Source organism: Gorilla gorilla, chromosome 18 (genome assembly GCF_029281585.2).
Source record: "Gorilla gorilla gorilla isolate KB3781 chromosome 18, NHGRI_mGorGor1-v2.1_pri, whole genome shotgun sequence".
Taxonomy (NCBI): Eukaryota; Metazoa; Chordata; class Mammalia; order Primates; family Hominidae; genus Gorilla; species Gorilla gorilla.
Window position 1 is genome coordinate 20,211,315 of NC_073242.2, and position 12,296 is coordinate 20,223,610.

The 12,296-nt window shown below is 43.2% G+C and overlaps 1 protein-coding gene and 1 long non-coding RNA gene across 3 annotated transcripts in view; one reads left to right on the forward strand and one right to left on the reverse strand.

Annotated features, from left to right (window-relative positions):
• LOC101149481 (acyl-CoA synthetase medium chain family member 2B) overlaps positions 1 to 12,296 on the reverse strand; it is a 70,450-nt gene that overhangs the window by 37,757 nt on the left and 20,397 nt on the right. Inside the window, exon 1 of one of the 2 annotated variants that reach the window (XM_055365392.2) lies at positions 1,795 to 1,956. The exons of the other annotated variant lie outside the window; for it this stretch is intronic. The gene's annotated coding sequence lies outside the window, so the exon portion shown is untranslated. Of the gene's footprint in view, positions 1 to 1,794; positions 1,957 to 12,296 lie in introns of those variants that run through there. 2 annotated transcript variants of the gene reach the window in all.
• On the forward strand, positions 6,474 to 12,237 carry LOC109023667 (uncharacterized). The gene is made up of 5 exons (XR_010131509.1): positions 6,474 to 6,613; positions 6,959 to 7,153; positions 7,369 to 7,487; positions 11,085 to 11,247; positions 11,887 to 12,237. It is a non-coding gene; the product is annotated as an uncharacterized lncRNA (long non-coding RNA).

A 12,296-nucleotide genomic window follows, 5' to 3' on the forward strand; every position in this document is an offset into this window, starting at 1 on the left:
TATAAGAGTGTTAATTGGGGAAGTGATAAATGTCCATGAAATCTTCACAATTTATGTTCAGAGATTGCAGTAAAGACAGGCTTAAGAAATTATAAAAGTATTAATTTTGGGAAGTGATAAATGTCCATGAAATCTTCACAATTTATGTCCTTCTGCCTCGGCTCTGGCCAATCCCTCCATTCAGGGTTCCTGACTTCCTGCAACACAATCAATGCCCTCACTTTAACAGTAGACACTTGGTGAGGCTGTGCATGGTGAGGCTGTGCATGCACCTTTCATTGCAGGTCAGCCACTCACATGATAAGAGCTTATGTCTATTTTTCCACAATTTCAGTTCTTTCTCTATAGGAGATTAGACTCTCACTCAGGGCAATCTTGGCAGATTTGAGGCTCAGTATCTGCTTCTGAAGCTGGAAGATAGAATCCCTGAGTTCATCATTTTCTTTCACCATTTTATCCACGGAACTTAGGAGCAACCAACCAGCTTCATTATGTTCCTTGGTTCTTCACATATGGTCAAAGTTATGATGTATAGGGTCACTAAACTCCTTGCCTCTCATGAGCAATGAATCAGGAGTGTCAAATGCATTTATTTTGTATAACTCTTTAAACAGTTCACACCAAGGGCTATCAGTCTTCTCCATACTATTAGAAGTAGAGTCCTTAGTATTTTGGGGTCTAATCATATTAAGGTGCCAACTCCAGAAACCCCAAAACCAACAAAAGAACTCCATCCTTAATATTCTTTTCCTCTAGAACCACTTCTGGTACCAAAATCTGTATTAGTCAGGGTTCTCTAGAGAAACAGAACTAATGGAATATATCTATTTTATAAACTCATATGTATAAGTAATACATATAAACTCATATATATAAGTATATATATGAGTTTACAAAGTATTAACATATGTATGTGTGTATATATATATACACAACTGTATATATATATATGTATATATATATATATATATATATATATATATATACAGTTCATTGAGTATTAACTCACATGATCACAAGGTCCCACAATAGGCCATCTGCAGGCTGAGGTGAAAGGAGAGCCAGTTTGAGTTCCAAAACTGAAGAACCTGGAGTCTGATGTTCAAGGGCAGGAAGCATCCAGTACGGAAGAAAGATCTAGGCTGGGAAGCTAGGCCAGTCTCTCTTTTCATATTTTTCTGCCTGCTTATATTCTAGTCATGCTGGATTAGGTGGTGCCTACCCAGATTAAGGGTGGGTCTGCCTCTCCCAGCCCACCGACTCAAATCTTAATCTCTTTTGGCAACACCCTCACAGACACACGCAGGATCAATACTTTGTATCCTTCAATTCAATCAACTGACACTCAGTATTAACCATCACAGTGTCTGACATTTCTGTCTCCTTTTTTTCTATGGAATAAGAATTGAAGATTTCTGTACCAGCTCCTGAGCAGAACTACACATTGCCTTTCTACCTGCTGGTCCCTCTCTTTTTCCATAATAGGCTCTTCTTCATTCTTCTGGTCTCACCTCCTCTGAGATTCATCCTTCTCTGCCCACCACCCAACTACCAGCCCCCTGTTACCACCTTTTTCCAGCTGCCCTCATCTCTCCCTGTTGCTGCCATTAAGGTGCCTTTTCCTCTGCCTAGTGTTTCCTCCTAAGACTTGACAGGTACTGTCTTTCATGGTCCCTAGGAATTTCTGCTTTTCTGTGAGGATTTTTGCTCTTCTCACCAGCTGTGACTCAAAAAGATTGGTGAGGTTGTCATGGATTATGACCCCATCAGCCCATTCATTGAAACAGTGCTCACCTGCCAAGTCCTCTCAGGATGTCTTTCTGGGGAGAGCTTGGTCCACCCTTCTCTCCAGCCAGCAGCTCCAGAACTCCTACAGCCTTGGAAGAGAGCACAGTAACTCAAGCAGACAGCTTCAGAATCCCTGCACTGTCGGAAAGAGAGCTCAGCTAATCATTGACAGTGGATAACTTTGGAGTCTTACAAAGGGTAACAGCAGTCCTCCTAGCCAAGTTTATGGACATTACAACATTAGAGCATTTGAGGTCAACTGGACTTGCACTTTCAATCCAAGGGGCGTGAAGCAGGTTTATGCCCAGGACTGACAGAAAATTATTGCTTCAACCAAAGAGAGAGAAATGGAGCTCACATAGGCTTGATGACCACTCCTTTAATTCTTTGTTTTGCTTGGTTCCAGCATACCACTTTTGCCTGGTTTTCCTCTTGCTTTCCTTCTCTTTTGCTGATTCCTCCTCATCTTTATCCACATTCACTCTGTACACTATCTCATCAAATGTCATAGCTTGGATACCATGTGGCTTGCCAATGGCCCCCAAATGGGTGTATCCAACCTGGTTTTCTCTCCTGCATCCTCATCTTCCTGACTTCTCCACCTGGATATCTAACAGGCATCTCAAACATACTTTGTCCAAAGCTAAGAGGTTGATCACATCCTTCCCTGGCCACTCTCATTCCAGGTATGGTTTTATCCATCTCAGCAAATGTCACCCCTATTCCTCTAGTTCTTCCAACATCAAATCTTAGAGACTTCCCTGACTCTTTTCTTTCTCACATGGATGTGAAAAAGCCATCAGATCCACCTGCAGGCTACGCTCAGAGTCTGACCCATTCTCTTCCCTGTTCCACCCCAACCCAACACTGTCCAAGTAAGCCCAAAACTCAACAGGGAAAAAAACTCTTTATATCTCTTCATATTTATTTTATTTTGAAATAGTGTCTCACTTTATTGCCCAGGCTGGAGTGCAGTAGCCTGATCACAGCTTATTGCAACCTCAATCTATCGTGCTCAAGCAACCATCCCACCTCAGCCTCCTGAGCAGCTGGGATTACAGGGACATGCCATTATGTCCAGCTAATTTTTTAATGTTTTATAGAGACGTGGTCTCACTATGTTCTCCAGGCTGGTCTTGAACTCCTGAACTTAAGTGATCCTCCCATCATGGCCTCCCAAAGATTACAGGCATGAGCCACCGTGCATGGCCAACATTGTCTTAAAGCTGGTATCAGCCCATGCTTCAGCTCTTCAGGCTGGAGTTGCAAATTGGTGATCCTACAGTTCTATGACTTGGGGGTGGCCCCACTCCCATGGCTTCATGAGGAATTTCCCTAGAGGGAATTCTTTGTAGAGGATCTTACCACCAAGCATCTATGGCTCCTACATTCTGGGTGCCTGCAGAATTAATACCATTCTGTCTTTCTTGGTCTTCTGGGCCTGTGATGGGAGGAGCAGCCCCAAAGGTTTCTGAAATGCCTTTGGAACATTCTTCCTATTATCCTATTAGCACCAGGCCCCCTTTTAGTCATGCTTTAGCAAGGAGTTGTTCTGACACATTCTTGGACTCCTCTCCTGAAAATTCTCTTTTCTTCTCTACCACTATGTCCAGGCTGATAATTTTCCAAATTTTAATGCTCTTCTTCCCCTTTAATTATAAACACAGGCTTTAGGTCATTCCTTTGCTGTCACAATTTAGCATAAGCTGTTAAAAGTAACCACACCACTTCTTCAGCACTTTGCTGCTTAGATATCTCTTGCACCTGACACAGTAGGTCATCACTCTTAGTTCAGCCTTCCACAAAGCCTTAGGGCATGGACACAGTGCACCCAAGTTCTTTGCTACAGAGTAACATGGGTGAATTTTGCTCCAGCTTCCAATGAGTTTCTCATTTCTATCTGAGATTTTTTGGCATGGCCTGTACTGTCTATATTTCTATCAGCATTATAAAAAATTTAAATTTAGGACCTTCCAAATTTATCATGCAAAAGGTAAAACTTAAGGCCTGAAAGTTGACTGAGGTAATACAACTTCCCCTGACTCTGGTGCATGACCTTTGCTTTCTGACCTTTGTGTTGAGATATTATACATTAACTAGACTCTTCTTTATTCAAAACTGAGCTAAATAAAGTGAAGATAGAGACCCTTGTGACTGTCTCCTTTTAATAGAATGTAAAACTATCCCTTTAGAGTGTAATCAAAAGTAGCCAATGAAATCTTATATCTGTACGTTAGCCTTTTTTATGGAAAATGTTGTAATTTTGTTCAGCAACTTCATTTTGCTGGTATAAGCAATCCTCATTTTCCCCTACACCAGGAGCACAACACTGCTCACCATTCTTTGGAATAGCTGTGCTCCCTAGATGGTCGCACTCATACTTTGTGCTTGAATGAGCTCTTTTAACTAGATGCTGAGTCTTTTGATTATTTTAGATTGACAGCATTTTGGTCACAACCATTTAACCAATCTCTAAGAAGTTTCAAATTTTCCCTCAACTCTTTATCTTCTTCTGAGCCCTCCAAACTCTTCCAACCTTTACCATTGCTCAGTTCCAAAGCTGCTTTCATATTTTCAAGTATCTTTATAGCAATACCCTACTCCCTGGCAACAACTTCCTGTTGTAGTCCATTTTTCATTGCTATAAAGAAATATCTGAGGCTGGGTAATTTATTTCAGAAATGTTTATTAGGCCCATGATTCTGATAGCTGGAAATTTCAAGATTGGGCATCTGCAGCTGGCAAGGGCCTCGGGATGCTTCTATTCATGGTAGAAGGTGAAAGGGAGCTGGCGTGTGCATGGATGACATGGTGAGAGAGGAAGCAAGAGAGATAGTGGGGAGATGCCAGGCTCTTTGCAACAACCAGCTCTTGTGTGGAATAATAGGATTAGGACTCACTCACTCCCTAGGGAGGGCATTAATCTATTCATGAGGGTTTCTCCCTCGTGACTCAAACACCTCCTGTAAGGTTCCATCTCATATTTCAATATGAGGTTTATTGAGAGCAAGCATCCAAACTGGAGCACCTCAGAACACTTTTCTCCTCGGAAATGTCCGTCCTTATCAAGTAGTCAACAAATATTGACTGAGTGTTACTCTCAGGTAGACACAGAGGTGACCATGACAGATTCATTCCTGTTTGGAAGTGACACAGATAATAACACGTAAAGTAATGAAGTTCATTTTACATACTGTAAAGGATAAGTCAGAGGTCAGATCATGTCACACCTCTGCTCAGAACCTACCGGTGAATCTCAGTTTCATGCAAAATTAACTTCAGAGTTTTTACCTCATTATTCAAGGTCTGGTAAGATTTTCACACACTCTCTTCATCTCTGGTTTGATGTGCTGTTCCTTTACCCCCTTATTCACTGCACGTCAACTACAAGGGCTTTCTTCCTGTTCCTTGAAGTCACACTCTGCCTTAGGGTATCTGCACTTGCTGTTTCCTCTTCTCAGACTGATTTTTCATAGATATCTACATGGATAACTCCCTCTCCTACTTTATTTCCTTGCTAAATATTTTTGTCAACTTCTCAATGAAGCTTACCTTGACCACCTTCTCAAAACGGCAACCCACCTCCAATTTGGTTCTTCCTCCTCCTCATTACTAGGCACTATTTTCTCTAATACTCACTACCTGCTAACATATCTACTTACTATTTTTGCCTCTCTCTCCTTCCACTAGAATCTAAGCTTCATGAGGGCAGATATTTTTGCCCATTTTGTTCAATGATTTAGCTCAAGGACTTTTAACAGTAGCTAGCACACAGTAAATATTCAGTAAATAGCTGAGAGAATGAATAAGGGCTGTAAAGAAAAGAAAACATGTTGTTATAATGTGTGGGCCTGTGTGAAGTACATAGCTGTGTATGTGAGATAGCCTAAGTGCATGTATGTATGTTTTAGTGTGTGCACATGTGACTGTGGGATGTATGTATAGCTGATATGTGTGTGCGGTTCCGTGTGTAAAGACATGTGTGTAAGGTTGTGCATGTTTGTGTCCATGTGTGCCTATGTGTCAGTACATGGATGTATGTGAGACTGTGGCTGTGTACGTGTGTGCAAGTGTGTGTAGAGCTGTATGCGCAGGTGTACAGGTGTTTATGTATACTTACATGCATACATGTGTGTTGGTAGATGTGGATGTGTGTGAATGTATGTGTGAGACTGTGTATGTAACTATGTGTGTGACTGTCATGTATATGTAGCTCTGTAGTTAAGTGTATGTCTATGTATCTGTTTATGAGTTTGGCATGTGCATAAGACTGTCTGTCAGTGTAACTGTGTGTATTCATCTGTGTGAGTGTCTAGAAGTGTGACTAGATATTTGTGTGTGCTTGCATGTGTGAGTGTCTATATGTGGCAGTGAAATTGCAGATGTGTGTGGCTGTATCTATATTTGTGTGTGTGTGCATGTGTGTGAGTGTGTGTAAGTCCTAAATAGCACTCACACTATTTACAGCGGTCTGAAAACACTTCTCTGGGTGCTCCTTTGCACCTGGCCACTGGGGACACTGCCAAGTCATGATGCTGGACTTTGCTGAGTTTCTTTTCCATTCTTTCTGTTTTTCAAATTTTGACCTTTAGACACATTTCAGGACAGCACATTCCTGTGGGAAATCTGTCAGGTGGAAAATCAAAATTCTCCTGATGACTGTTTATAAAGAATAACGGCTAGCTCATGTCTTCAGTGTTTTATAGATGTGCTCACAGGTAATCTAAACAAGAACTCTACAAGAGAGGTATCCAGAGCCCCATTTTATAGATAAGGAAATTGAGGCTCAGAGAGGACAAGCGACTTGGCTAAGCTCCTGCAGCTGGTAAGTGCTACAACAGGACTCAAATCTAACTTCAAAGTCCAGTGTCCTTCTCATAGGGAACACCGTGTTTCGGCAAAGAGGCATTTTAAAAGAAAATGATTTGAAATGGTCACTGTTGGAGGCTGTGCACAATCAGCTGGCCACCTCTGTGTCCCTAGAATCTGACCCACAGTGGGGATTCAATGTTGGGGGAAAACAGAAAAAGTGCTGGAGTTGCTGGGGAAATGCTGGGAGCAGAACTCCGTGGTGGGGGCTCAGAATTTCCCAGGGCAGGGGGTTTTCAGTCAGGAATCATCGCAGGAAAAACAGATTTTCTTTATGACACTCCACCTCTGATTGTTTCAGGAAGTCTTTGGTGGTCTGGCTGGATGGAGCCAAGGTTTTGGAGGCAGCCTGGAGCAAGAGACAATGCCTGAGAATTGCCTTCAGAAGACCCATTTTAAATCTTGGCTGTACCACTTACCAAAAGAACACACACACTAACCCACTGTGCCTCAGTTTCCTCCTGTACAAAATGGAGATAAAAATAGCATCTACCTGGTAGGGTCATGGTAAAGCCTGAGTAAGACAATTCTGGAGGCTTCTCAGTAGTCCGGCTGCCAGAGGGGTGGGATGCTGCTCCCCTAAGACTCGTAGACGTGGAGAACAATGCAAAGTGCTAGACTTCTGCAAAGCCTTATGTTTGATCTGAAAAACCTGCTCAAAAGTATCCATGCGCTTCAGGAGATAACTTTGTCTCTGCTTCTCACTTTCAGAGTTGGGGGCTGCATCTGACAAGTGGCTGTGGTTTCAAGTCTCTGGAGTCCCATTTTTTTCTCTTCCATGGAGTTTGTTTGCTGCAGTTTGAGGAGCCGAGGCATATGATAAATACCAGGTACATAATTAGTGGTTTGGAAAGAAACTGCTATTTCAATGGTTATTGGGAGCTTTCACGAGGCAACTCACCCAGAGACCCCTTGCATGAAGGTGGGAAACTCACCAGTCTTCTAGGGTGCAGAATCTTAATGTCCCCTCCGGAAAATGGAGCTGTAGACTGAGTAATAGTAACTAGGAATAACATTTATTGGTTGGGCGCAGTGACTCACACCTGTAATCCCAGCACTTTGGGAGGCCAAGGTGAGGGAATCACCTGAGGTCAGGAGTTCGAGACCAGCCTGGCCAACATAGTGAAACTGCATCTTTACTAAAAAAAATTTAAAAATTAACTGGGTGTGGTGGTGGACACCTGTCATCCCAGCTACACAGGAATCTGAGGCAGGAGAATCGCTTGAACCCGGGAGGTGGAGGTTGAAGTGAGCTGAGACAGCGCCATTGCACTCCAGCCTGGGGGACAAGAGGGAAACTCAATCTCAAAAAAAAAAAAACAAACAACAAAAAAAACAAACAACAAAAACACATTTATCGAGAGAGCATTTAGTGTGCCACAAACTGTGCAGGTGTTTCATTCAACCACCTCTATAACCCTAGCAGTTATCTATTATTATCCCCAATTCAGCATGTGGAAACTGAGGCTCAGACAGTTCAAGTCAGCCACCCAAGGAGGTAAGTGGCACCACAAAACCTGAACCCAGGTCTGGTTCACATCATGCCTAGCTCTTAACCACTCTGCCGATGCTCCAACGCCTACATCCTCAGTGTCTGAATTGAAAAATATGAGAAAATGAGAAACAAATGCAGGTTTTGGTGGTTTCGGGCCTGGCATTCGAATCCCAGCTCTGCCACTTACAGCTGTGCAAGTTTGGATGAGTGACTCCATCTTTCTGAGCCTCAGATCTCTCTTCTGTAAAATGGGGATCACCAGGCGATTGTTTCTGTCTCAGGGCCTTTGAACCTGCTCTTCTGTCTCTCGGACAGTGTCCTCCCCGACCCCTACATCTGCACAGCTTGCTCCCTCAACTTTCGGTTTGCTCAAACATGGTCTTCGTAAACCCCTTCCTGCTACCCTATTTAAAATCCTGCACCACCATTCCGTAGTCCCTATTCACTACTTGTACTTTATTTTCCTCCTTAGCACTGACACCGTCTGACATACTCTAATTTTTAAAATTAGATTTGTGCAAAAGTAATTGCGGTTTTTACCATCAAAAGGAATGGCAAAAACCCCAATTGCTTTTATACCAACCTAATAGTTCTTTGTTTGTTATCTCCCTTTTCACAAGGTTGCCATTTCCAGAAGGCAGGGGTTTCTGTCTCTTTCATTCACTGCTGTATCCTCAGTGCCTAGAACTGTGCTGGGTACAGAGTAGGAATAGAATCATTTTTTGCTAAATGAAGGGATGAATGAAAGATACCTACTTTATTGCTTTTTGCGGGGCTTAAATGAGATAATGTCTAGTAAGCCCACAGTGAAGTTCAACAGTTAAGAAAGAGCTCGACCAGTGGTAGTGGTTTACCATCATCATCATCACCACCACCACCCTCATAACCCTCTTCATCTTTATTACTGGAAGTGTATAAGGTGAGCTGTGGATTCTCAGGCAGAAACCCTGAAATGAAAGGATCAGTGCTCCCATCTTGGCATATCCTAGACTTCCTTGATTCTCTCCTTACATTAAAGATGTTGCTTGTGAGGCTGGACATGGTGTCTTACGCCTGTAATCCCAGCACTTTGGGAAGTCGAGGTGGGTGGATCACTTGAGATTAGGAGTTTGAGATCAGTCTGGCCAACATGGTGAAACCCCATCTCTACTAAAAATAAAAAAATTAGCTGGGCATGGTGACGCATGCCTGTAGTCCCAGCTACTCAGGAGGCTGAGGCAGGAGAATCGCTTGAACCTGGGAGGCGGAGGTTGCAGTGAGCTGAGACCATGTCACTTCACTCCAACCTGAGCGACAGAGTGAGACTCCCTCTAAAAAGAAAAAACCAAAAGTTGTTGCTGAGATTTACCACATTGCACAATAGGAGGTTGGGCCCTTTCTAGCTAAGGATTATTTATCAAAACCAAGATAAAAACTGAAACAAGAAAAATAAAATAAAATTAATAGCTAACATACAAGCATCACTACCCAATAAAAGCTGACACCACCTCAAATTCTGATGGACATAGTGGATTGGAAGAAGTATGAACTTTGAGAGAAAATCTTTCCAAACATGACGGCAGAATGATAGAAAGGAGTCCACAGCAATGGAAAGGCTGGGGAAAGTAGGTCTAGTATTACACTCCAGCACCCAATATAGAGATGTGGAAAAAGAGGCCTAGAGAGGGAAAGTCACCTGCCTGTGTACAAGATAGAACTGTTAGGTTTCTATTAAGAATTTTTCAGCACTCAAGAAAAGAAACAGATATATTCATTTGGAAAGAAAAAAGAGGTGAACGGTCTGCAGGTGTAATTCTTGCTTGACGCCCCTTCAGCTGCCTATTCCCCTCAATTAGTATCTTATTTTTCATTCATTCATTCATTCATTCAATGACTATTTACTGATACCTACTAGGCAGCAGGTCCTGATATTGGCACTGGGAAGACAGACAAGACTATCATCTAGCCTATGATCTAGAAGATCCACAATCTACTAGGAAAGACAGGCAAAACAAACCTAAAATAATAAGCAATAGCAATGAGCTATGACACCCATGAAAGAGAATGTTAAATGGGACTTCCTCTGTTGTCTCAGAATCTTGGCTGAAGCTCCAAGTGGAGACCAGGGTGACAGATAACCACCGTTTAATGAGAGGGTGTTACATGACATGCTCAGAAGTAATCCCAACTTGACTTTGGAGCTTCACTCACCTCCAGCCTGTGTATGCAAAAGGCTGCTGATAAAGCCAGCAGGTGGGCTTGAAGGAAGGGAATTGTAACTGCTGAGTGGGTTCACCTTGCCCACTGCCTAGACAGAGCCGATTTATGAAGTCTCATTCTGTCACCTAGGCTGGAGTGCAGTGGCGTGATCTCAGCTCACTGCAATCTCTGCCTCCCGGGTTCAAGCAATTCTCTTGCCTCAGCCCCCCGAGCAGCTGGAATTACAGGTGCACACCACCACACCCGGCTAATTTTTGTATTTTTAGTAGAGACGAGGTTTCACCATGTTGGCCAGGCAGGTCTCGAACTCCTGACCTCAGGTGATCCACCTGCCTCAGCCTCCCAAAGTGCTGGGATTACAGACATCAGCCACTGCACCCAGTCCAGGGACTTTCTTATAGAAGCCTCCCTGATACCCTCAGTCCCCTAAGTCTTGATCAGTTCCTCCAGTCTGTGTCTTAAAATGTATTCTTTTCTTCATGGCATTACAATTGTACATTTATTTGCATTATTCTGTGATAAATAATAATGACCTTCCTACTAGACTAAACTCCACAAGGGTTTGGGCTGAAATGTGTTTCCCCAAATTCTTATGTTGAAGTCCTAACCCCAGATACCCCAGTTCCTCCCAGTACCTCAGATTGTGACTGTCTTTGGAGACAAGGTTTTTAAAGAGGTGATTAAGTTAAAGTGAGGTCATGAGGGTGGGCCCTAATCCAATCTGACATGATAGGTGTCCTTAGAAGAAGAGGAGATTGGGCCCCAGACACACATGCACAGAAGAAAGACCACGTGAAGACAAAGGGAGAAGTCGGCGATCTACAAAGCAAGGAAACATCCTCAGAATGAAACCAACCTTGCCAACCCCTGATCCTAGACCTCCAGCCTCCACAACGGTGAGGACATTAATTTCTGTTGTTTAAATGGCCCAGTTTGTTGTACTTTGTTATGGCAGCCCCAGAAAACTCACATAGGTAGGGACTAGGCTGGCTTTGGTGCATCACTGCAGTCTCAGAGCTCAGTACTGAGCAGGTGCTCACTGAATTTTCCCTGGAGGGTGTGGAGGTGCTGGGGGTGGGGTCAGCAGCACCGGGACTGCTTCAGTTTCCATCTGCTGCTTTTCTTCCAGGGTTGCTCCCAGAACCACCCTTTCCTGTTTGCAGGCCTGAGCCGTGGCTGCAGGTCTTTATGCCCCTCCTGAATAAGACATTGTGATGGTTAATGTTAGGTGTCAACCTGACTGGGTTAAGAGTCCCCAGATAGCTGTGAACATTACTTCTGGGTGTCTCTGGGAGGTGTTTCCAGGTGATATTAGAGATAGAGCCATAGACTAAGAAAATCTGCCCTCACCCACGTGGGCAGGCATCATCCAATCCATTAGGGCATGAAGAGGAGAAAAAGGAGAAAAGAGGAATTTGCTCCTTCCTTTTGGGCTAGAATATCTGTGTTTTCTTGTCCTCAGATGGTGAAGCTCCTGGTTCTCGATCCTTTGCACTCAGACAGGGAGTTATACCATTGGCTCTTCTGGTTTTCAGGCCTTTGGACTCAGATGGAATTATACCATGGGGTTTCCTGGGTCTCCAGCATGCAGATGGCAGATTGTGGAACTTCTCAGCCTCCAAAATCGAGTGAGCCAATTCCCATCATAAATCCCCTCTCCTATGTCTAAATATGTCCTATTGCTTCTCTTTCTCTGGAGAATGCTGACTAATACAGACATAATACAGCAGTCTTTGGGGATGATGTATGAGTATGTGGAAGAAGAACTAGACATGAAGCAGAGTGTGCTTTCTTTAACATAACTTTTTCATTAAAATAGTTGTATGTGCTTAGTACAAAAACTTGGAAAATACAGAAATGTAGTGGAAAAAGGAAGAAGAAAAACTACCATCCATTATTTTCTCTCCCTCCCTCCTCAATCTCCAGGAGGATTACAATTAACTAC